The sequence below is a fragment of the Mesoplodon mirus genome (genome assembly GCF_964341445.2).
Source record: "Mesoplodon mirus genome assembly, chromosome: 7".
Classification (NCBI taxonomy): domain Eukaryota; kingdom Metazoa; phylum Chordata; class Mammalia; order Artiodactyla; family Ziphiidae; genus Mesoplodon; species Mesoplodon mirus.
The window spans coordinates 26,188,957-26,213,100 of record NC_138983.1 but is presented as its reverse complement, the minus strand read 5'-3'; the positions used below and the strand labels follow the sequence as shown (position 1 = coordinate 26,213,100).

The following is a 24,144-nucleotide window of genomic DNA, read 5'->3' as shown; positions in this document are numbered from 1 at the left end:
GGAGGTCCTATTCTATGCTTTGAATCTACGGCATACTGTATTTCAAAGATAAGTAGGATACAGATTTTGCCTTCCAGAAACTCAGTATGTATTAAAATGTACAACTACTAAATTACCTTAAAAAGTATAAATAAATTCTAAAGGCTTCCCTGGTGGCGCAGTGGTTGGGAGTCCGCCTGCCGATGCAGGGGACGCGGGTTCGTGCCCCGGTCCGGGAAGATCCCGCGTGCCGCGGGGCGGCTGGGCCCGTGAGCCATGGCCGCTGGGCCTGCGCGTCCGGAGCCTGTGCTCCGCAACGGGAGAGGTCAAGACAGTGGGAGGCCCGCGTACCGCAAAAAAAAAAAAAAAAAAAGTATAAATAAATTCTAGACTTCAGTAAAGGTATTTAAACATTAGAATGCAACTATGAAAATGATGGCAGGAAGGTCACTGACTATGTTAGACTTATTAAATTTGAAGCTGTCATTTTCCCCCAATTGATCTATAGTTTCAAAACAATTACAGTCAAAATATAAGCAGGGTTTTTTGAGACCCATACAAGTACAAACAGCTGACTTTTGACCAAGTGTCTAGGTAATCCAACAGAGAAAGTATAGCTTTTTCAGCACATGGTATTAGAACAATTGGACATCCATGTGCAAAAACCTGTCTCACCTACTAGAGAATGGACTTGAGGATATGGGGTGGGGGAGGGGTAAGCTGTGACAAAGTGAAGGAGTGTCATGGACATATGTACACTACCAAACATAAAATAGATAGCTAGTGGGAAGCAGCCGCATAGCACAGGGAGATCAGCTCAGTGCTTTGTGACCACCTGGATGGGTGGGATAGGGAGGGTGGGAGGGAGGGAGACGCAAGAGGGAAGAGATATGGGAACATATGTATATGTATAACTGATTCACTTTGTTATAAAGCAGAAACTAACACACCACTGTAAAGCAATTATACTCCAATAAAGATGTAAAAAAAAAACACCTGTCTCAACTTATACCTCATACCTTATATAAAATTAATTCAAAATGGATGACAGACCTAAGTAAAACTATATAACTTTTAGGAAGAAACAAAGGAGAAAAACTTTTTTTTACCTTGGATTAGGCAAAGAGTTTTCCAGATATGATGCCAAAAGCATATTTAATCCATAAAAGAAAATACTGATAAATTGGACTTTTTCAAAATTAAAAAGGTTTTGTTCTTTGGAAGACATCATTAAGAGAATAAAAAGACAAGCTGCAGACTTTGGTAAAATGTTTACAAAGCACATATCTGACAAAAGAGTTGTATCCAGGTACAAAGAACTCTTGAAACCTAATACGGAAACAGCACAACTAAAAAATGAGCAAAACATTTGAACCGCCACTTGATGAAAAAATAAAAGCAGAAGGCAAATAAGCACATGAAAAGATGCTCAATTTCATTAGTCATTAAGGAAAGGCAAATTGAAACTGATAGGTTATGACTACAAACCTGTTAGTAGTGGATGGCAAGACAACAACACCTCACAATACCAGGTGCTGATGAGGATGCAAAGCAGCTGCAACTCTTATACATTGCTTGTGGAAACGCAAAATTGTGCAGACAGTTTTTAAAACAGTTTGGCAGTCTCTAATAATGTTAAATGTATATTTACTGTGTGACCTCAAAATTCCACTCCTAAGTATCAGTATTTACCCCAAGACAAATAGAAATTGTCTTCACACAAAACAATATATAAATGTTTATGGCAACTTTATCCATAATCTCTAAAGACTGGGGATAAACCAAATGTCCATGAACTGGTGTTGAATTAATGAACTATGGCACATCTATATAAAGAAATACTATTCAACAATTTTGAGGAACATCTATTGATAAACAAAATAGTATGGATGAATCCCAAATGCGTTATGTTTAGTGAAAGAAGCCAGATTCAAAAGACTACATACTGATTGATTCCATTTATATGATATCCTGGAAAAGGAAAAACTATAGGGATAGAGATGGAGACCAAATCAGCGGTTAATTTCACCAGGCAATAATGACAATTCTAAACTTGTATGATCTTCCTTCTTTGTCTCTTTTACTGAATACTTCTTATCTCCCAAATTTAGAATGCTCCAGGACTCAGTTCTTAGAACTCTCCTAACACAATCTTTTCCTTGGTGGTCACATTTAGGTTCCAGGGATTCAAATACCAGCTATATGCTAACTCCCAATTTTATTTCTTCAGCCAGTACTTCTATTCTGCACTCCAGACGTCTTAAACCAGTTGCCTATGTGATACTTCCATATGGGAATCTAATGGTATCTCAAATTTATGTCCAAAACCAAGCTTCTGATCTTACTTGCCAAAGCTGCTCTTCTCCTAGGCTTTACCAACTCAGAAAATGGCAACTACATCTTTCTATTTGCTTAGGCCAAAAGCAATGCAGTCATCGTGCATCCTAGTAGACTAATTTCACTCTGCTTTCTATTCATCACTCCTACAGGCTACACGACTCTGGAATTCATGTTCAAGGAAAGTAAAAGGAACAATGTCTACTTGGAGAAATGGTTGATTTCAAGCTGGGGCAAGGAAAGACAAAGTAAGTTTGGAATATCTCATTGTATCAGAAAATTAGGAAGCTCTGAAAAACTGATGGGGACACAGGAGTCAAATTGAGGGGGGTCCCACTGGTCAAATAGTGGTCAAGTTCAGCGTCAAAATAAATAATAGTAGGAACTGACTAACAGAAAAGAACCTATCAGTCCATGTTATTACAGAACAAAAAATCACCATTTTATAACCCCCATAGTAATAATTGATGCATACAAGAATCATCAAAATATATTAAAACCATTGTGTAAAAGACTGTTGGGGAACAGAATATTCATAGTCTCAAAGTATCACTCTACAGAATACTTCCTAATTACAAAGGGAAAAGATATCTTTATACTAGAGAAATTCAGGAGGAACTTAGTGAAATGAACAAAGTTAACACTAATAATGAAGGAAACTAACATTAAGACCCCCTCAGGTTTGATCATTCTCTAGAAGGACTCACAGAGCTCAAAAAAGCTGTGATTCTCACAGTTATGGTTTATGATAGCAAAAGGATAGAGATTCAAATCAGCAGAGTGAAAAGGAGCATGGAGCCAAATCTAGGAGGAACCAGGAGTAAGGCTTCTGGTTGTCCTCTCTCAGTCACACGGACAGCGCTTAATTCTCTCAGCAAGCATGTGTGACAATATGTGTGAAGCGTTGCCAACCAAAGAAGCTGACCCAAGCCTCAGCGTCCAAGGTTTTACTGAGAGTCAGTCAGAGAGGCACGCAGCATATGAAAACAGGTACTCACCATAAATCAAATTGTTAGCATAAATTATCTGATCAAAATGATACGGATTGCCCAAGGTCAAAGGCATTCAAAAAACACTTTCCAGGCAGGATATTCCAAGGGCTCAGAGGTTATCTCCCAGGAGCCGGTCAGGGTCCAGTCCTTTCTTTGGAAGGTGCAGAGTTTGAGCAATCAAGCCTGCTGAGTTAACTCTTTATGGCATACCACCTGATAGGAAAAGGGCACAAATCAACAATGTGGTATCCCACTAAGTTTTTAACCTAGATCTAGTCGTGAGGATATCCAGACTGATTGACATTTGGCAAAACAACTGTTCTGACTTTTTAAAAATGTCAGTGTTTTGAAAGACAAAAAACAAACAAAAATGATGGGAACTATTCTAGATTAAAGGAGACCAGAGAGACATCACAACTAAACACAATATGTGATCATTCACTGGATGTCCTTGATCAAAACAAGAGAAAATGAAACAAAACAAACAAACAAGCAAAAAACAGGTATAAAAGACATTATTGGGACAATTGCGAACATTTGAATATACACTGTTTAGTAGATAGTAATATGGTATCCATGTGAAATTTCACGAATGTGACAAAGACTCTGCTTTGACCTAACTTGAGTCAGGTTCCTCTGAGTCTCTTTCTGACTATGCCCCTGACCTTGGGTTCTGTCCTTGGCCCATTTAGTACAGTTTTAGCAAGAATCCTGCTGGGTCAGTTTTTGTAAAATTTCCCATGCTTGGTATCTGACCACTCCTGACATCTGATCAAGTTCCTCATCCCTCATCTTCTATATCTTATCACCCTAGCCTGCCTTCAGCAAGAATCTTGTCAAATGGTTTAGCCAGAATCTCCCTACACTTGATGTTTCCTCTTAGTAATTTTCTGTCCACAGACCTTCACCCTGCTCCTTCCTTATAAATTCCCACTTGCCTTTGTTAGTTGAGCTCAATCTCTCCTCCACACTAAAAAACCCCATTGTGGTAGTTCTCTCTGAATAAAGTCTGCTTTGCCATCTTTAACAAGTGTCACGGATAATTTTTTTTCTTTAACAAGTATAATAATTATATTATGATTATGCAGGAAAATATTCTCATTCTTAGGAGATAGTCTGAAATATTTAGGAGTAAGGTGTCATGATGTATGCCACTAACTTGTAAATAGCTTAGTGAAATGATTATATATGTATATTGTGCACATACATACATATATACATATACATATATGTATGCATGTTAATATATATATGTATATGTGGGGGGGAAAGACACAGCAAGAGAAAGAAAAAAGTATATGTGACAAAATGTTGACAAATCTAGGGTGAGTATTCAATTTATACTTCTTACAAGTCTTCTTGTTTTTAAATTTTACAAGATAAAAAGTTGGAAGAAATAATTCTATAAACCTTGGGGGTAGGAAGGAAAAAGTGTTAGGGAAAGAATTTTGCCAGGAAGGTGCTGTAGCTTTTGGGTTTCTCCCCTTGATATTAATTTATTTATTTTATTGTGGTAAAAAATATGTAACATTAACCATCCTAACCACTTTTAAGTATACAGTTCAATAGTGTTAAGTATATTCACTAAGATTTCTTCTAGGATTCTTTCATCTTGTAAAACTGAAACTTTACATTCATTAAACAAACACTAATTTCCCCCTACCCTTTTCCCCAGCCCTTGCCAACCACCTTTCTACTTTCTGTTTCTATGATTTTAGATACCTCATATAAGTGGAATCATACAGTATTTCTGTGACTGGCTTGTTTCACTTAGCATATTGTCCTTGAGGTTCATCCATGCTGTTGCATATTGTCAGAATGCCTTCTTTTTAAAGGTTGGATAATATTCAATTGTATGTATATACCACATTTTTTTTTTTTTTTTGCCGTACGCGGGCCTCTCACTGTTGTGGCCTCTCCCGTTGTGGAGCACAGGCTCTGGACGTGCAGGCTCAGCAGCCATGGCTCACGGGCTCAGCCGCTCCGCGGCATGTGGGATCTTCCCGGACCGGGGCACAAACCCGTGTCCCCTGCATCGGCAGGCGGACTCTCAACCACTGCGCCACCAGGGAAGCCCTACCACATTTTTTAAATGCATCCATCCATTGATGGACATTTGGGTTATTTCCACCTCTTGACTACTGTGAATAATGCCACAATGAACATAGGTGTACAAATGTCACTTCCAGATCCTGCTTTCAATTCTTTTGAATATATACCCAGAAGTAGGAGTGCTAGATTATGTGGTAATTCTATTTTTAATTTTTTGGGAAACCTCCATAGTTTTCTATAATGGCTACACCATTTTACATCCTCACCAACAGTACACACGGGTTCCAATTCCTCCACATCCTCACCAGTACTTGTTATTTTTTGTTCTTTTCATAGTAGTTATCCTAAAAGGTGTGATGTGATACTTCATTTTGGTTTTGATTTGCATGTATCTTATGATCAGAAATAAGTATCGTTTCATATGTTTGTTGGCCACTTGTATATCTTCTTTGGAGAAATGTCTTTTCAAGTCCTTTGCCCATTTTTTTTTTTTTTTTTTTTGCTGTACGTGGGCCTCTCACTGCTGTGGCCTCTTCTGTTGCGGAGCACAGGCTCCGGATGCGCAGGCTCAGCGGCCATGGCTCACAGGCCCAGCCACTCCGCTGCATGTGGGATCCTCCCGGACCGGGGCACGAACCCGTGTCCCCTGCATTGGCAGGCGGACTCTCAACCACTGCGCACTGCACCACCAGGGAAGCCCTGCCCATTTTTTAATTGGGTTATTTTTGTTGTCATTGAGTTGTAAGAGTTCTTTATATATTCTGGATATTAACCTCTTATTAGATATATGATTTGCAAATATTTTCTCCCTTTTGTATAGGTTGATTTTTCACTCTGTTGATTGTTTCCTTTGAGGCACAGAAGTTTTGAATTTTGACATAGTTCCATTTGTCTATTTTTGCTTTTGTTACCTATGTTTTTTGATGTCATATCCAAGAAATAATTGTCAAATCCAATGTCCTGAAGCTTTTTCCCTATGTTTTCTTCTAGGAGTTTTACAGTGTTAGGTCTTACATTTAGGTCTTTAATCCATTTTGAGTTAATTTTTGTATATAGTGTAAAATAAGGGTCCAACTTCATTATTTTGCATTGCATATTCAGTTAGCTATTGGTTTTTAAACTTCTTTTTACTGCATGACTGACTGAGGGCATTATAGTGGTCTTTTCTTTTTTGGTGTTTCACTTTAACTTGATAGGAAAAGTTATCTCAGTTTGATTACATAAAAGCTATGTGTGAATTTTCTCTGTAGATATATTTGAATACATAAGCAACAAGTATATTCTTATACATTTTATAAATGTGTAAAAGGAAAAAAATCTGAGGAATTCTAATGGTGCTTAGCAAGCAGTAATATAGAAAAGTCAGTTGGATAGAAAGAGCAATAACAACAGGAAGAAAGTAATGTATTAGTTAATTTTCTTTGCAAAACTTAAACTGTAATAAGAGGGATCTTGCTTAGAAAAGCAACATTGAAAACAAACTCATATGCACACATTGTGCTAAGTATTTCTCTGGAAAAAAACAGAAGAATGTCTTAGGTAATATGGTATGGAAGATGGGACAAAACGAGGCATTTGGATTAATTGAATTAGTGTCCTGTTGAATTTAAGAATACAGTGTCCTACACATGCACAAACATAGATCAGTAGTAGATTTAGGGGAGCACTATTAGACTGCACCTGTGGGAGTCCTCAGTGAATCCAGCCCTTGTTTAAGGCTTCCAGTTGGAGCTGGCAGTTGTTGTAGGGATTAAATTATTTAAAGCCTTCAGCTGGCTAGTGTAGGCAAGCAGTGGCTTAGAAAACACTTAATCTATTTTTTAAAATCTGTTCCTAAGTTTGTTTTGCTTAGGCTGTAAGACTACGTGTACCACCCACCTGCCACATTCTAGAAACCTTTTGTCAGAGAGGGGAAATTTATTCAAGAAGAAGAGATTTCAAGGGGATATCTCTATTTTAATACAATATACTTATTTGGAGAATAATTTATTTGTAATAAATATTTTGCTAAGCAACTAAAAAGGTATTGTTTAGGTTTATTTTTAAATTGTTATTACCAATTTACTTACTTATTTCAACAGCTATCTTTTAAAGTTTTATTTTTAATTATAGTTAGAAAGGCTTTTGGTAACAAACAATATATGGACCTTTCCAACAGGGACATTTTAAAAAGGGAGCTCCATGTATATTGAGTAATTTGGTAGCCCATTTCAATATACTTAACTTCTTTTTAGAAAACTAGTATTACTTAATAAGCCATACTCTGCCTTGAAGTGACCTAACAAGGAGTTTGGATAAAACCTTCTGGATAACTCTAAAGCAGAGGATAATGGCAAATCTACTTATTTGTAATTAAATGTTACTTAGAGGTCCAGTGCATTTTTTTCACCTGCAAATATTTTCTTTCCTACTAGAAATTTTTAGTCTATGTCTCTATTATTTGAATTTATTAGATGCATGATAGATTAAATTAATATATTTCCAAAATAAAGAACTATGTTTTTGACATCATTCACTGCCTAAAATTCTTCCTTGGCTATTTCTAAAATAAAACTGTTATTTCTCCAAATTGTGGGATATGAAATAAAATAACTGTGGTGGGCATATACTCTTATTTTCCTAAAATTTGTATGTAGAGTTTTTGAAACAAAAATTGAAACAAAACCTTATGAGATAGGAATAAAGTGTTGAATGTAAAAGTCTAAACTTTTAAATTTACAGGTCTCAAGATCCCTTATTTGTAAAGCTAACAAATTTCATCACCTTCTTTCTTTCCCTCCTTAAGACTTTTCATTACTTTATTTTTAGAAGCTTATTTTGGGCATGATAAGATGAAGACAAAAATTTTAGCTATGTAGCAGAGGAAGAAAATCAATTTAAGACAAACTGTCTCTTAAATAGAAAAAATAATTGTTGAGCTATTATAGTGCAATTTGTTACTTGACTGCAAGTATACCCCTGCAAAAAAGCGGAATATGATTTCACGCTAAATGGTGGCAGCCTCTGGAGAATCAACTTGGGCAAATCAAACCAAAAGACCGAAGTATTTACACCAACAACGTTATCATGACTTTTATTTAACTAATTTTATTCAATCAGGCAGAATTTCATAGATTCTCCAGTTTGGCTGCTTTAAAATGTTATTCTTGGGCATTATCCCAGGACTCCATGGGCAAGGCTGTTAAGTGTCAGCTCTATTCCCACTTCTAGGCCACCCCCCTCAGAGTCTCTTTCTTGCTCTCAGCAGGGTCCCTAGGGATTCAGCACTCATTCCGCTACTACTCACAGCTGTCATCACCTGCTCTGTTTCCTGGGGTTCCCAACCCCATCCCACCTAAGACTGACTGTGGTCTGACCCAGTTTCTTTAGCTTCCCCCCTTCCTTTCTGTCTCTGAAAATAAGTGTGAAGCCTGTTTACACACTAAGGACACAGAGTACTGGGAGGGAACCTACAATCCAGCTGTCCTTGCCTTTGTCATAAATACATCCTTTGTGGGAGAAGCATCAACTCTGACATGGCTGACTTCCTCTTAGAATCCATAAAGAATAAAACCGGTGTGTTTATTTAACTTCTCTTTAAGCTACTTCCCTTTTCAGCTAGCACCACTTTCCCTAGAGTGGCTGCTTACTGCATTCGCAATGATTGTTGACATGAAATAAACAACAAAATCCTGAGCTGCTGTCAAATGGTGTCAAAGTAAGCAAGCACTCTTCACTTTGCTACCCTGACCAGCTACACCCCTGTACACCATGTACAGTCAGCAGCCTGGCCTCTGTAGGCATCTGAGTTTTCCCTTCCTGCCTTAGATCTCTCTCAACTGAATGCTTATCAAGAACAGCCAAAAAAAAAAAAAAAATAGCCAATCATGTAAATTTCTACTGTTTACTATTAAAAGAGTACTATCTGGAGTTCAGAAGTAGTGTATTGGAGCCTTGATTTCCCACAGATGGGAAAACAGGACCCTCTGCACATGGGTTTAGCTCTTTAACTCTTGGACTCTTCTTACCACACCCACACCAGAGGCCACTGGTAACAATCTGTGGCCAGTACCTAAACTCAGCCAGGTAAGGATTCGAGATCTCTTTCCTTTAGTCTGCTTGGAACCATCTCACATACTAGCTCTCCTCCAGTCCCAAGCTGACTGAATTTGCATTCTGGCTTCCTCTTATTTTTCCTCATTTGGATTTAACTGTTAGGTTTTAGTATTTTTTTTCCCTTGGAACTGATCTGGTAATGCCATAGAATACTGCCTCTGGCAATTTCCTTTGACCCAGCAGGGAAATTAGATTAAATCCTTTCAAGAGCAGAGGCCATGGTGTATCTCTCTTATCCATAGGGACAGTATAGTGTGCACTCATTATCAAATTTTGTTGTTAATGATGATGGGGTTGAAGATTATGGCTTTGAGTGCTAGTTCTGCTTTAAGAAAGCACACCATAAGTCTTCATCTTTACAGTGATATGATAGATTTATAGTCAGCCTAAAGGGGAACAACAAGGGGGAGTGATTACGATCATGAACTCTGGAGCCAGACTTCCTGCATTCAAATCCTTGTCACTTTCTAGTATGTGACCTTGACCAAGTTACTTAGCTTCTCTAGGCCTTATCTGTAAACTGGGTATAATGACAATACTTACTTCCTAGGGTTGTTATGAGGATTAAATGAGTTAACATTAGTGATGAACTTAGAACAGTGTCCTGAATTTAGAACATAATAAGCACAAAACTGTCTAAGCAAAAAGTAATTTTAATTTATTTATTTATTTTTGGCTGCTTTGGGTCTTCGTTGCTGCACGCGGGCTTTCTCTAGTTGTGGCGAGCGGGGGCTACTCTTCGTTGCATTGCGTGGGCTTCTCATTGCAGTGGCTTCTCATTGTGGAGCATGGGCTCTAGGCGCGCGGGCTTCAGTAGCTGTGGCGCACGGGCTTAGTTGCTCTGTGGCCTGTGGGATCTTCCCAGACCAGTGTTCGAACCTGTGTCCCCTGCATTGGCAGGCGGATTCTTAACCACTGTGCCACTAGGGAAGTCCAAAAAATAATTTTTAAAATAAACAACTGATCTACTTCTACCATCCTAGGTCGACTTCCCTGGTGGTGCAGTGGTTAGGAGTCCTCCTGCCAATGCTAGGGACACAGGTTTGAGCCCTGGTCCAGGAAGATCCCACATGATGCAGAGCAGCTGGGCCCGTGAGCCACAACTACTGAAGACTGTACGCCTGGAGCCCATGCTCTGCAACGGGAGAGGCCACCACAGTGAGAAGCCTGCGCACTGCAGTGGGGAGTGGCCCCCGCTCGCCACAACTAGGGAAGACCTGAATGCAGCAACGAAGACCCAACGCAGCCAAAAATAAAATAAATAAATTTATTAAAAAAAAACCCCAAAACCCAGAAATATCTTTCACATAAAATAGATACTTAGAAAATGTGTTTGTTTAAGTATGGTAGAAGCATTTAAGGTGTTTGTTTTAAATTGTTTTCTACATTTTTCTTTACAGATTAAGAATTACCAATATATTGACAACACCCTAAAAAGGAACAATTAAAATAAATCATTGTACATCCTTAAAATGGTCTACTATGCAGCTGTTTAAAAGAATGCAGTAAATTTATATATATTAATAGGGAACAGCCACCCAGCTACATAAAAAAAGAAAGCGTAGAACAGTATGTATGGTATGCGCACATATGCTTTTGTAAAAATCCTATTAAATGGGTCACGCTCAAAATAAGGTATAAGTAAACAGCAACTTTACTTCTTCCCTTCAGTGTCTCTTTAAACCTTGGAGGAACTCTTGTGCAAGATCATAATTTTTTTGGTCACTCAGAAAAAAAATGTCTCTTGAACGCTTTTAGTTCCAATAATGATTTCATTTCTGTAACTCAACTGGTCAGTCCAGTGAAATAACTGAAACTCCAAACCCCTCTGTATATTAGAACTTATCCTTCCTCCAGCTCAGCTTGGCTGTAAGCCTGAGGAATGGGCAGGCTGGGAGGCTTCCTAACTTCTCAGCCTTGGGCCCCTACTGCCTCACGCCTGCTTCTCTAAGCTGCTTTGACCCTTCAGGGTTAAAAGAATAGGGAGAAGTAAAGGATGGAAAAGGTCATACCTGACTGATAAACAGGTAATTCTAGTTGTGGCCTTCTAGGAGTAGCAGATTCTGGCTGTGATTCTTGATCTCTTGTATTGTTTTCTCCGAGATCCCCCACCTAGGAACCTCCAATTGCAATTTCTGTGATGTGGTGGATGCTTTTCTCTGGCAGGCCACTTACACCTCTAACCCTCAGCCCTTGTATGTCTGATGTTTACTCTCTCTCTCCCTCTCCCTCTTCTGGGGTCTCATGCCCCTCCAGGCAGCCCAATTGGGCAATGTTTTTTTTTTTAATTTTTATTGGAGTATAGTTGATTTACAATGTTGTGTTGGTTTCTGCTGTACAGAGAAGTGAATCAGTTATACATATACATATATCCAGTCTTTTTAAAATTCTTTTCCCATATAGGCCATTACAGAATATTGAGTAGAGTTCCCTGTGCTATACAGTAGGTCCTTATTAGTTATCTATTTTATATTGGGCAATGTTATTTATTTATTTATTTATTTTTTCTTTTTGCGGTATGCGGGCCTCTTACTGTTGTGGCCTCTCCCGTTGTGGAGCACAGGCTCCGGATGCGCAGGCTCCGGATGCGCAGGCTCAGCGGCCATGGCTCACGGGCCCAGCCGCTCCGCGGCATATGGGATCCTCCCAGACCGGGGCACGAACCCGCATCCCCTGCATCGGCAGGCGGACTCTCAACCACTGCGCCACCAGGGAGGCCCGGCAATGTTATTTTTAAGCCAATTTCAACCTGGGTTTTGCCCATGAATCCACTTGGTCCTCATATCAATGCAGCTCACTCCCAGGGAAGCTTGGCCTCTCCATTCTCCACTTCTTCAGGCCTAAAGCCATAACTTCTCACCTTAGATTCCCCAGGTGTGCATCAGACACCATTCCAGCATGCCCCCACCCCACTAACTGTGAGGGATGCTATCCAGCCCAGACCTAGAATTGGTCTCTTTGAAGGCTTCTTTTTGGTTTAGTGTAAGGGGAAACACCATTCTCCTGACGCCCATGGACATGAGGAATAACAAAATCCTCCCCAAAGAAAATCCCCCTCTCAGGTCACTTCAGCGTCAAGCCTTTAATACCCTCAAAATTGGCTAAGGTTTGCAAAGCTAGTTTTTGATTCTCACCTTTGTAAGTCCTGTTTGAAAGGTGGCCACTCTCCTTGGAATGTGAATGTATGTGGTAGCTACTATTTTCTCTCAACCTTTGAGGCTGTAGCTGAAACTAAGACAGAAAGTGTCTCATTATAACATCCCACTTAACTTACATATCCAGAGAATACTTCTCTAAGGGTACCCAAGAGACAGGTGCTTGCCTCCAGGAGACTGAGGGGCTGCGGGTGAGAGATATAGAGGGAGACATTTCACAGTATAGACTCTTGTACCTTTAAAATTTTGTACCATGGGCATTTGTTACCTATTCCATATGTATAATAATCTTATCCTAAGATGCTTCCTCTTGTAAAGTCAGAACAAAAACACACTAAAAAATGATGGCTGGTTTTTTTGTTTAATAAATTTATTTATTTATTTATTTTTGGCTGCATTGGGTCTTTGTTGCTGCACGCAGGCTTTCTCTAGTTGTGGCGAGCAGGGAGCTACTCTTCGTTGCGGTGCGCCAGCTCCAGGCATGTGGGCTTCAGTAGTTGTGGCTCACAGGCTCTAGAGAGCAGGCTCAGTAGTTGTGGTGCACGGGCTCTGTTGCTCCACGGCATGTGAGATCTTCCTGGACCAGGGCTCGAACCCATGTCCCCTTGCATTGGCAGGCACACTGTTAACCACTGCGCCACCAGGGAAGTCCCAATGGTTGTTTTTTAAAAGCAAAATTATAACTCAAGGCACGAAGTGAAGAGTTGTTGTAACTATATAGATTGTCAAACCAAGAAAGTCAATTTATCTTTAATTCTCCAAGTATCTCAGTATATTGTCTCAATTCTTCACTGCTTATTTCTGCCTTCCTGGTACCACTGAAGTGATAAATTATGGTTGACTCAGTTGTACTTAAATTCTGTTTAACATTTGAGTTTGAGTTATAGAAGTGTAAAGTTGGAAGGAAACTTAAAAAGTATTATTTGACTATTCTTTAAGTCATGAATGAAAAGCTGAGGCCTCCATAGTAAGTAATCACAACAGAAACATACTTCAGTAAATCTTTGGAGTGCAAGGAAGCCTGCCTGTTTTTTGTCGTGTGTGTGTGTGTGTGTGTGTGTGTTGTATTTTCTTTTTTATTTAAAGCAAGTGTTGAAGATAAATGAGAGTATTTACTGCATTATATAACCAGGGATAGCGATTGTTCCTGCCTTGTGTTACCCTTAGGGTAGGACTCAGTACTTCCCTTTATATCTCAAAAGAAAATCCATTCTACAAGGCAATAGAAGGAAGGTTTTGTAGAGAAGATGGGGTTGGAGGGTTGCATGATATAACACACAGTAAAATTTAATAAAAATCACCATTAACCAGTTCTCTTCACTTCCCAAGTTCATCTCCAGACACCAGCTACCTCCTCTCCCTTCTAAGTCTTTTTTTGAGGCAGCCTTGTCAGGTGCACCTGGTTATAATCTGCTTTTTAGCCCCTGGGATCATCCCTCCAAACTCATAAATCTCTCCTTTTTCTCCTGCAGAGCAATTCAGCTCTCTTCTGGTTTCTTCACACCTAAAATCCTGTTCACCTAATAATATACTTCCATTAGAAGAAAGCAAGTAATAAACAAAATTTTAAAATCCTCTTTGTCTCAACACAAAATTTTTTTTCTTGTCACCTTGCAAGAAAGCAACAATAAGTAACACAGAATCATGTTTCTACAGTGAGGACATTGGGTGTCACAAAACCCCAGACTATTAGAGGTAAAAAGGTCCTGATTTCATAGATGAAGAAACTGATACCTAGAACAAGATCCATGAAAGACTGTTAGTTATCCTCCAAAATGTTTCTCCATCTTCCAAAGTAATAGATTTATAGCTTGGTGTGGCCACATGACTAAATTCTTACCAATGGAATGGGAACAGAGGTGACTTGTGCAGCTTCTAAATCACAAAAACATCATGATATTCTGAATGTGGTCCTTGGGCTAGTAGCATCAGCATCAGAACTTGTTAGAGTAAGCCCCACCCCAGATGTACTTCATCAGAGTCTGAAGTTTAACAAGATGCCCAAGATATTCACATTTATTTTAAAGTTTGGGAAGAACCACTTAGAAGATAGCAGAGCTACAAGATGGAAGGAATCAAGAGCTGGAACCCCCTAACAACCACCTGCTTTTTCCCCCAATTTTTTTATTGTGGTAAAACACACATAACAAAACTTACCATCTTAACTATTTTAAAGTGTACACTTCGGGGGTATTAAATACATTCATATTGTTGTGCAACCATCACCACCACCCATCTCCGGAACTCTTTTCATTTTGCAAAACTGAAACTCTATACTTCCCCATTCTACCTTCCCCCAGCTCCTGGCAACCACCATTCTACTTTCTGCTGGATGCACCTACTTTGGAGCTATTAAGAGAGAGAGAGAGAAACAAACTTCTAACTTATTTAAGCCACTATGGTTGGGGGGTGTGCTACTCAGATTCCCCTCCTGTAGGACTGAAACACTCAATTCCTCAGCTGCTACAAGTGCTGGCAGATGACAGCCTTAGCTGAGCCTCTCTCCAGAAATTGCCCTTGACTGAAGGGAGATACCTCACCCAAAGGCTTCCCAGGGATAGCCATTCCAGATCCAATGGATACAACTTGGAATAACTCAGAAAAATCATTCCAGCTACAAAGATTCTTTGAGTTATTGTGATTGTGTAACAGTTCAACTTTTCCCTCTGCCTAATTCTGCTTCCTTTACTCCCCCACAGGGTTGATCTCGTGAATACTCCCCAATAAAACCTCATTTATTATTCTTGGCCAGGGACAAGAACTATCATAATGGGGAAAACCATACCTCTAGATCTAGCAGCCAAGACAATAAATAAAAAATAATATCGTGTTCTTGGGAGTTATGATAAAGATAGTTGGCTTCATAGGGTCACTTTTTTAAAATTTATTTTTTATTAAAAAATTAAAAAAATTTTTGGCTGCATCGGATCTTCGTTGCTGCGTGCAGGCTGTCCCTGGTTGCGGCGAGAGGGGGCTACTCTTTGTTGCGCTGAGCAGTCTTCTCATTGTGATGGCTTCTCTTGTTGCGGAGCACAGGCTCTAGGCACGCGGACTTCAGTAGTTGTGGCACGCAGGCTCAGTACTTGTGGCTCGCGGGCTCTGGAGCACAGGCTCAGTGGTTGTGGTCCATGGGCTTTGTTGCTCCGTGGCATGTGGGATCTTCCTAGACCAGGGATCAAACCCATGTCCCCTGCATTGGCAGGCAGATTCTTAACCATTGTGCCACCAGGGAAGCCCCATAGGGTCACTCTTATGAGACCTAAAGGGTGCAGGGGTGGTTGTCCCCGCAATATCTCCATTTCTAAAAACTACCAAAATGTCTTTCAAAGTGTCTGTGCCATTTTATGTTACCATCTGCAATGTTTAAGAGTTCCAGCTTATCACTTAGCTTTGGTCTTGGTTTTGAGCCATTTGGTGCATAGTTGATTTTAAATTGTATTTCCTTAATGACTAACGTTGAGCATCTTTTCGTATGCTATTTTCCATTTGTATATCTTCTTTGGTAAAGTGTTCAACTCTTTGCCCATTTTTAAATTGGACTGTTTATTTTCTTATTAAGTCTTGAGAGTTCTTTGTGTATTTTGGGTAAAAGTCTTTTATCAGATATGTGCTTTGCAAAATTTTCTCCAAATCTGTGGCCTATCTTTTCGTCTTTAACAGTGTCTTCAACATTTTTCCAAAGAAGATGTACAGATGGCCAACAGGCACATGAAAAGATGCACAACATCACTAATCATCAGAGAAATGCAAATCAAAATCACAATGAGATATCATTTCATACCTGTCAGAGTGGCTATCATCAAAAAGTCTACAAATAACAAGTGTTGGAACACATGAAAGGATGCTCAACATCACTAATCATTACAGAAATACAAATCAAAACTACAATGAGGTATCACCTCACACCAGTCAGAATGGCCATCATCAAAATATCTACAAGCAATAAATGCTGGAGAGGGTGTGGAGAAAAGGGAACCCTCTTGCACTGTTGGTGAGAATGTAAATTGATACAGCCACTATGGAGAACAGTATGGAGTTTCCTTAAAAAACTAAAAATAGAGTTACCATATGATCCAGCAATCCCACTACTGGGCATATACCCTGAGAAAACCATAATTCAAAAAGAATCATGTACCACAATGTTCATTGCAGCTCTGTTTACGATAGCCAGGACATGGAAGCAACCTAAGTGTCCATCGACAGATGAATGGATAAAGAAGATGTGACACATATATACAATGGAATATTACTCAGCCATAAAAAGAAATGAAATTGAGTTATTTGTAGTGAGGTGGATGGACCTAGAGTCTGTCATACAGAGTGAAGTTAAGTCAGAAAGAGAAAAATAAATACCGTATGCTAACACATATATATGGAATCTAAAAAAAAAAAAAGAAAAAAATGGTTCTGAAGGACCTAGGGGCAGGACAGGAATAAAGACACAGACGTAGAGAATGGACTTGAGGACACGGGGAGGGGGAAGAGTAAGTTGAGACGAAGTAAGAGAGTAGCATGGACATATATACACTACCAAACGTAAAATAGACAGCTAGTGGGAAGCAGCCGCATAGCACAGGGAGATCAGCTTGGTGCTTTGTGACCACCTAGAGGGGTGGGATAAAGAGGGTGGGAGGGAGAAGCAAGAGGGAGGAGATATGGGGATATATGTATATGTATAGCTGACTCACTTTGTTATAAAGCAGAAACTAACACACCATTGTAAAGCAATTATACTCCAAGAAAGATGTTAAAAAATAAAATAAGGGTGGGATAGGGAAGGTGGGAGGGAGGGAGACACAAGAGGGAGGAGATATGGGGATATATGTATATGTATAGCTGATTCACTTTGTTATAAAGCAGGAACTAACACACCATTGTAAAGCAATTATACTCCAAGAAAGATGTTAAAAAATAAAATAAGGGTAGGATAGGGAGGGTGGGAGGGAGGGGGACGCAAGAGGGAAGAGATATGGGAACATATATATATGTATAACTGATTCACTTTGTTATAAAACAGAAACTAACATATCATTGTAAAGCAGTTATACTCCAATAAAAATGTTAAAAATAAAAGTAGAATAAAATTCAGATATACAGTGTAAAAAAAATTAAATAACAAGTGCTGGTGAGGATGTGGAGAAAAGGGAACCCTAGTACACAGTTGGTGGGAACACAAATTGGTGCAGCCACTATGGAAAACAGTATGGAGGATTCTCAAAAAATAAAAATACCAAATGATCCAGAAACTGCACTCCTGGGTATAAATCTGAAAAATATGAAAACACTAATTCAAAAAGATACATGCACCCCAGGGTTCAGAGTAGCATTAATTACAATAGCCAAGGTATGGAAGCAACCTAAATGTCCATCAACAGATGAATGGAGGGACTTCTCTGGCAGTCCAGTGGTTAAGACTCTGTGCTTCCACTGCAGGAGGCAAGGGTTTGATCCCTGGTTGGGGAATTAAGATCCCACATGCTGGAGGGTACAGCAAAAAAAAGAAAAAAACCCCAGATGAATAGATAAAGATACATTATATATATACTGTAGAATATTATTCAGCCATAAAAAAGAATGAAAATTTGCCATTTGCAACACATAACATTTCACTATTATGCCTAGTGAAATAAGTAAGACAGAGAAAGACAAGTACTGTATGTTATTTATTTGTGGAATCTAAAAAATAAAACAAACAAATGAATATAACAAAACAGACACAGATATAGAGAACAAGCTAGTGGTTACCAATAGGGAGGGAGAAGGGGGAGGGACATGATAGAGGTAGGGGATTAAGAGGTACAAACTACTATGTATAAAATAAAAAAGCTACAGGGATATATTGTGCCGTACAGGGAATATAGCCAATATTTTATAGCTTTATATGGAGTATAATAACTTTAAATGGAGTGTAATCTATGAAAATACTGAATCACTATATTGTACACCCGAAACTAAGACATTTTTTAAAAAGTGTCTTTTGCAGAGCATAAGTTTTTAATCCTAATAAAATCCACCTTAACAGTTTTTTCTTTCATGGACCGTGCCTTGTTGATATTTTCACCTCTTCCCATGAATCGCAAATGTTATTAATGGCATCTAGAATGGTGAATCCTTTCCAGAAGGTTTTCAATGTACTTTACCCAGATCCATTAGAGGAACCAATATCTATGGCAGGTACAGCTTTATAAAATGTTAAGTAATAAGACTTGTAAGTTGAAATGACTCCTTGAATACATGGGCTACAGAATGGATGTTGTTTTAGCAGGCATGAAAACAACATGAATCTCATGTACATCTCCATCAGAGCTCTTGGGTGACCAGGTGCATTGTCAGTGAGCAGTAATATTTTGAAAGAACTTTTTTCTGAGCAGTAGGTTTCAGCAGTGGACTTAAAATATTCAATAAACCATGTATAGACATATGTGCTCTTATCCAGGCTTTGTTGTTCCATTTATAGAGCACAGGCAGAGTAGATTTAGCATAATTCTTAAGGCCCTGGGGTTTTCAGAATGGTAAATGAGCATTGGCTTCAAGTCATCAGCTGTATTAACCCCTAACAAGAGTCAGCCTATCCTTTGAAGCTTTGAAGCCATGCATTGACTTCTCTCTAGCTATGAAAGTCCTAGGTGGCATCTTCTTCCAATATAAGGCTCTTTTGTCTACATTGAAAACCTGTTGTTTAGTATAGCCACCTTCATTTATCATCTTAGCTAGATCTTCTGGATAACTTGCTGCAGCTTCTACATCAGCAATTACTGCTTCACCTTGTGCTTTTATGTTAGAGATGCCTTTTTTCCTTAAACCCCATGAACCAACTTCTGCTAGCTTCAAACTTTTCTTCTGAACCTTCCTCATCTCTCTCAGCCTTCATAGAATTGAAGAGAGTTAGGGCTTTTCTCTGGCTTAGGCTTTGGCTTAAGGGAGTATTGTGGCTGGTTTGATCTTCTATCCAGACCACTCAAACTTTCTCCATGTCAGCAATAAGGCTGTTTCACTTTCTTATCATTCGTGTGATCACTGGAGTAGCACTTTTAATTTCCTTCAAGAACTAGTACCTGTTTCATAGGGTTGATGCAAAGATTAAATGATATAATATTTAATATGTAAGGTAAAACCCTGGCACATAACCAGCCTCAATAATATTAGCTGGCATTATCATTATTTCTGCATGGCTTCTGGCATCTAAGGAGTCTCCCTCTTTCTTTGCTTCAACTTATCCTCAGCCTTGGCGTCCCATTCAGACTAGGCAACCCTGATTCCTGAGAGTTCATTTTAATCCAATTACTTAAGCTGAAAACCTTGGCTGGCAAATGGAAGGGAGAACACTAGGATTTGCCCTGGTATATGTGCCACATAGAGATTTCCTTGAGTCTCATAGGTATTCAACACGTGCATACGGCAATTGCACACATGACTATATAAAATGGAGAACCGTTCATCTGTGCCTCAAGTGTCATTATCACTACATTATCAGGAAGGCAGTTTTTCTTTGAAGGCAGTAGTTCTAAAAGGGTTATCGCTGTTTTACAAATACAAATACATCATAACATCTTTATTATCCTGAAATAAAATTCATTGGTACAATAACCCATTCACACATGTAATTAAGAAAATGAAGGCCCCAAGTTGAATACAAAAGAAAAATGAAGGGAAAGTATTTTATAATAAAATAAGTATTTCAGTGTATCAATACTCAGGCATGACCACATTATGAGACAATGAGGCAATGGGATATTTGCACCTGTGCCTAGGGTCTTGTGTGTAAGAGCTATAAATGCAGGCTGCTGCAGTTGTGTTTAACTAGTGACTTGAATGTTGGGAGAACTGTGATTGTCAGTGATTTTTTTTTCTGAAATGGTGAAACATTCTTTGTGAAACTCCAAACAAAACAAAACACAGCCTTCCCTCATTTTACCTAAAAGGCGTGTTTCTAGAAAATTCAGTGTGTATTGGAACTGGGGGAAAACTCTGTATTTATATGGAAAATTAAGGTTGGTTCTAGGCTCATGTAATTATGAGCAGATATTTCACTAATATCTGGAGAGACATCAAAAGTTGTGAGGGGAACTTCCCTGGTGGCTCAGTGGTTAAGAATCCGCCTGCCAATGCAGGGAACACGGGTTCAAGCCCTGGTCCAGGAAGATCCCACATGCTGCGGAGCAACTAAGCCCGTGCACCACAACTACTGAAGCCCATGCGCCTAGAGCCCGTGCTCCACAACAAGAGGAGCCACCACAATGAGAAGCCCACGCACTGCCACGAAGAGTAGCCCCCACTCGCCACAACTAGAGAAAGCCCGCGTGCAGCAACAAAGACCCAACACAGCCAAAAATAAATAAATTTATAAACAAACAAAAATCAAAAGTTGTGAGGGACCCAGGATAATTCTTTGAAGTGGACAGCATCCTTGGCAACCATCCATTAGATCCCAGCAGGGCTTCTAATAATTATGAATTAAAGATGAAGCCAAATGGCCCTAGAGAAGTTCCACCTGCTTTGAGAACCACAGCTTTAAAGAAAATGCTATCATTATGTATGTTTTTATTATGTCAGGACAGGGGCACTGAAAAGTTCCCAGAAATTTTGTCTTCAGTATAATAATTATTTTACACCATTTATCACCACTTTACAAATGAGGAAACAGGCTCATAGAAATTCAGCTACTTGTCCCAGGTCACATGGCCAAAGGGGCAGATTTAAACAGTTCCAGCTCTTGGCCTCACCCCACCCTGCTCACTACAACCCCTCACTGGGAATGCATTGAAAACCTGTGGGTGTCTGGCTTGGGGGCCCCATAATGAAATTGCTAGAACTTCAGTCTCCTCTCTTACCTTAATTCCCTGGAAATCTCCTAAATTCTGGTTCCAGGGACTCTGCTGAGCTGTGTTTACCTCTCGTCAGTGACCCTCCCTACCTCCTTTCCATGGCCACTGGCTGCTGTTCAGGTTTTCTGCCAGAGTGACCTGGCTGAAGTGGCAGAAGGATCATCCCATCCCTCACCCTCCATTACTAGGTCACGAAGCAGAGAAGACTTTGCTTCCTGTTGCCTGCAGGGTTTCAAGGAGGCAGCTGCTGTCCTATTTGATTTGGTCTTTACTCTTGGTCACTCTCCCTGGGAGTCTGATACGGGCTCCTGAGGCTGTCTTAGAGGCTCTGTGTCCACCCTCACCCAATAGTGTCCTTCCTTTCCGTATCCCAACCATGCTAGTGTGCTCTGCTTCTCTTCCCCTCCCAGGGACTCCTTGTTCCAATTATATGACTGTATGGGAACTTAAAAGGGGGGTCATCATTCAGCGGCTCCTTAGGGGGAATCTCAGCTCTGGTGGCATATTAACCTCATGCTTCTTCAACTGGAGTTGATTGGCCACGGCAGTAATATCCCTCAAAATATGCAGCGGTGTGATGGAGAAGCAACAGGGTAAACAGGGAGTATCTTCTGGGACCCTCCATTTTTCTGAATGGTAAGTGATTTCAAATATCTGAATCTTAGGATAAATGTGGAGAATAGAATACAAAATAGTCTTGAATGTTTGGGATAAAGTTTGTGATGTAGAGAGATTTCTAGCTTCTAGATGTTCAGTATGCCTATCCTTTCCCCTACCCCTTCCCTCCTCCATCTCACAGTCAGACTATCAGAGCTACACATTCACTTTCCTCTGTCGTAGGGATAGAAACTGGGACAATGTTGGCTTAAGACATCTATAGTGTAATCAGATGTTTATGGCAACAATCTGGTCTTTGCCCCAACTCCTCCATTCTCACCCCCAAATATGTGCATTCTCAGAAGATGCCCTGCTTTACCATTCATTTTAGGGTGCCTTGCTGTGTACCGCAGGGCAGGGTCTGACCTTACTTTATATTTGTTTCATACTGGAACCAAATGCAGTGCGTTTAGTAAGTGCTCAATAAGTATTAGTTAAATGTAAAGCAATTATACTCCAATAAAGATGTTAAAGGCGAAAAAAAAAGTATTAGTTAAATATATGTATGTATGAATGAATGAATGAATGGAATGCTCTATCTCACCATTAATTCAATGCAAATTAAAATAAGGGATGCCGGGCTTCCCTGGTGGCGCAGTGGTTGAGAGTCCGCCTGCCAATGCAGGGGACGCGGGTTCGTGCCCCAGTCTGGGAAGATCCCACATGCCGTGGAGTGGCTGGGCCCGTGAGCCGTGGCCACTGAGCCTGCACGTCCGGAGCCTGTGCTCCGCAACGGGAGAGGCCACAACAGTGACAGCCCCGCTTAAAAAAAAAAAAAAATAAGGGATGCCAATTACTACCATTTTATTTGGCAAATGATTTTCAGAGGATAAAATACAGTGTTAGTGTGGTAGAAGTAGGTGTGCCGTGTAAGGTACTCTGCAGGTTTACTCTACAGCACTCAGGAGTCCTGAGTGGAGAGGAAGAACACCATGCTTATATTCATAGTGAGATTGTACAGAGTGAGACTGTACTGTATTGCTGAGGGGCAATTTGGCAACATGTGCCAATAATATTTTTGTGCTCTTGACTCAATGAATTATCTTAGGGAAACGATGAGATATATGTAAAAAGATTTGTTGATGGCTGCATTATTTATAACGAGAAAACTTGGAAACAATCAAGTATACAAAATATGGTACTGATTAAATTAATTGTGGCATATCCACACAATGGGTTATTATAGAATCATAAAATAGTATCTTCAAAGAATAGTTAATGACATGGGAAAAAATTCCATAATGTGTGAAATAGACAGAGAGAGAGAGAGAGAGAAAGTGAGAGAGAGTTTTATCTTAGGAGAAAAAAGAGGGATTTGAAGGTAGATAAAGAATGATTTTTATATTTTGCTCTGTATATTTCTTTCTTTCTTTTTTTATTGGTCCGCACCATGTGCGATTTCAGTTCCCCAGCCAGGGATTGAACTCGGGCCAGGGCAGTGAAAGTGCCAAGTCCTAACCACTGGACCACCAGGGAACTCCCTGTATATTTCTTTATTGTTTGCATTTTTTACAATAAGGAAGTGGTCATATAATATTTGCAAAAGGATATTTTTATTTAAAAAAAGATGAAAACATTTTAAGCAATAAAGGTATTTTTAAAACCAAAGAAATCAATGAAATGGTTTTAGGAGGGGAGATAAGATTTAGAAAAATAATAATAATATTTTCTAAAGTAAGAGCTCTGAAGACAAAAAGATCTGATAATATATGTTTGACAGGGCTAGGAACTAAATGTCTTTTTTCACTTTCTTTAGTGACTTCTAAAAATGAATGTGTTTTTTTTTTTTTTTTTTTTTTTTTTTTTTTGCGGTACACGGGCCTCTCACTGTTGTGGCCTCTCCCATTGCGGAGCACAGGCTCCGGACCCGCAGGCTCAGCGGCCATGGCTCACGGGCCTAGCCGCTCCGTGGCATATGGGATCTTCCCGGACCGGGGCATGAACCCGTGTCCCCTGCATCGGCAGGCTGACTGTCAACCACTGCACCACCAGGGAAGCCCATAAAAATGAATGTTTTTATAAAGTACATTTTGGTGTGTATGTGTTTATTTT

The 24,144-nt window shown here is 39.6% G+C and overlaps 1 long non-coding RNA gene across 1 annotated transcript in view; it reads left to right on the top strand.

Moving 5' to 3' along the window:
- Window positions 1-17,374, top strand: part of LOC309807547 — a 37,447-nt gene extending 20,073 nt beyond the window's left edge. The window contains exons 2-3 of the long non-coding RNA XR_014294596.1: window positions 2,469-2,564; window positions 16,271-17,374. This is a non-coding gene — a long non-coding RNA (uncharacterized lncRNA). The remainder of the gene's footprint in view (window positions 1-2,468; window positions 2,565-16,270) is intronic.
- Window positions 17,375-24,144: the final 6,770 nt, after the last annotated feature.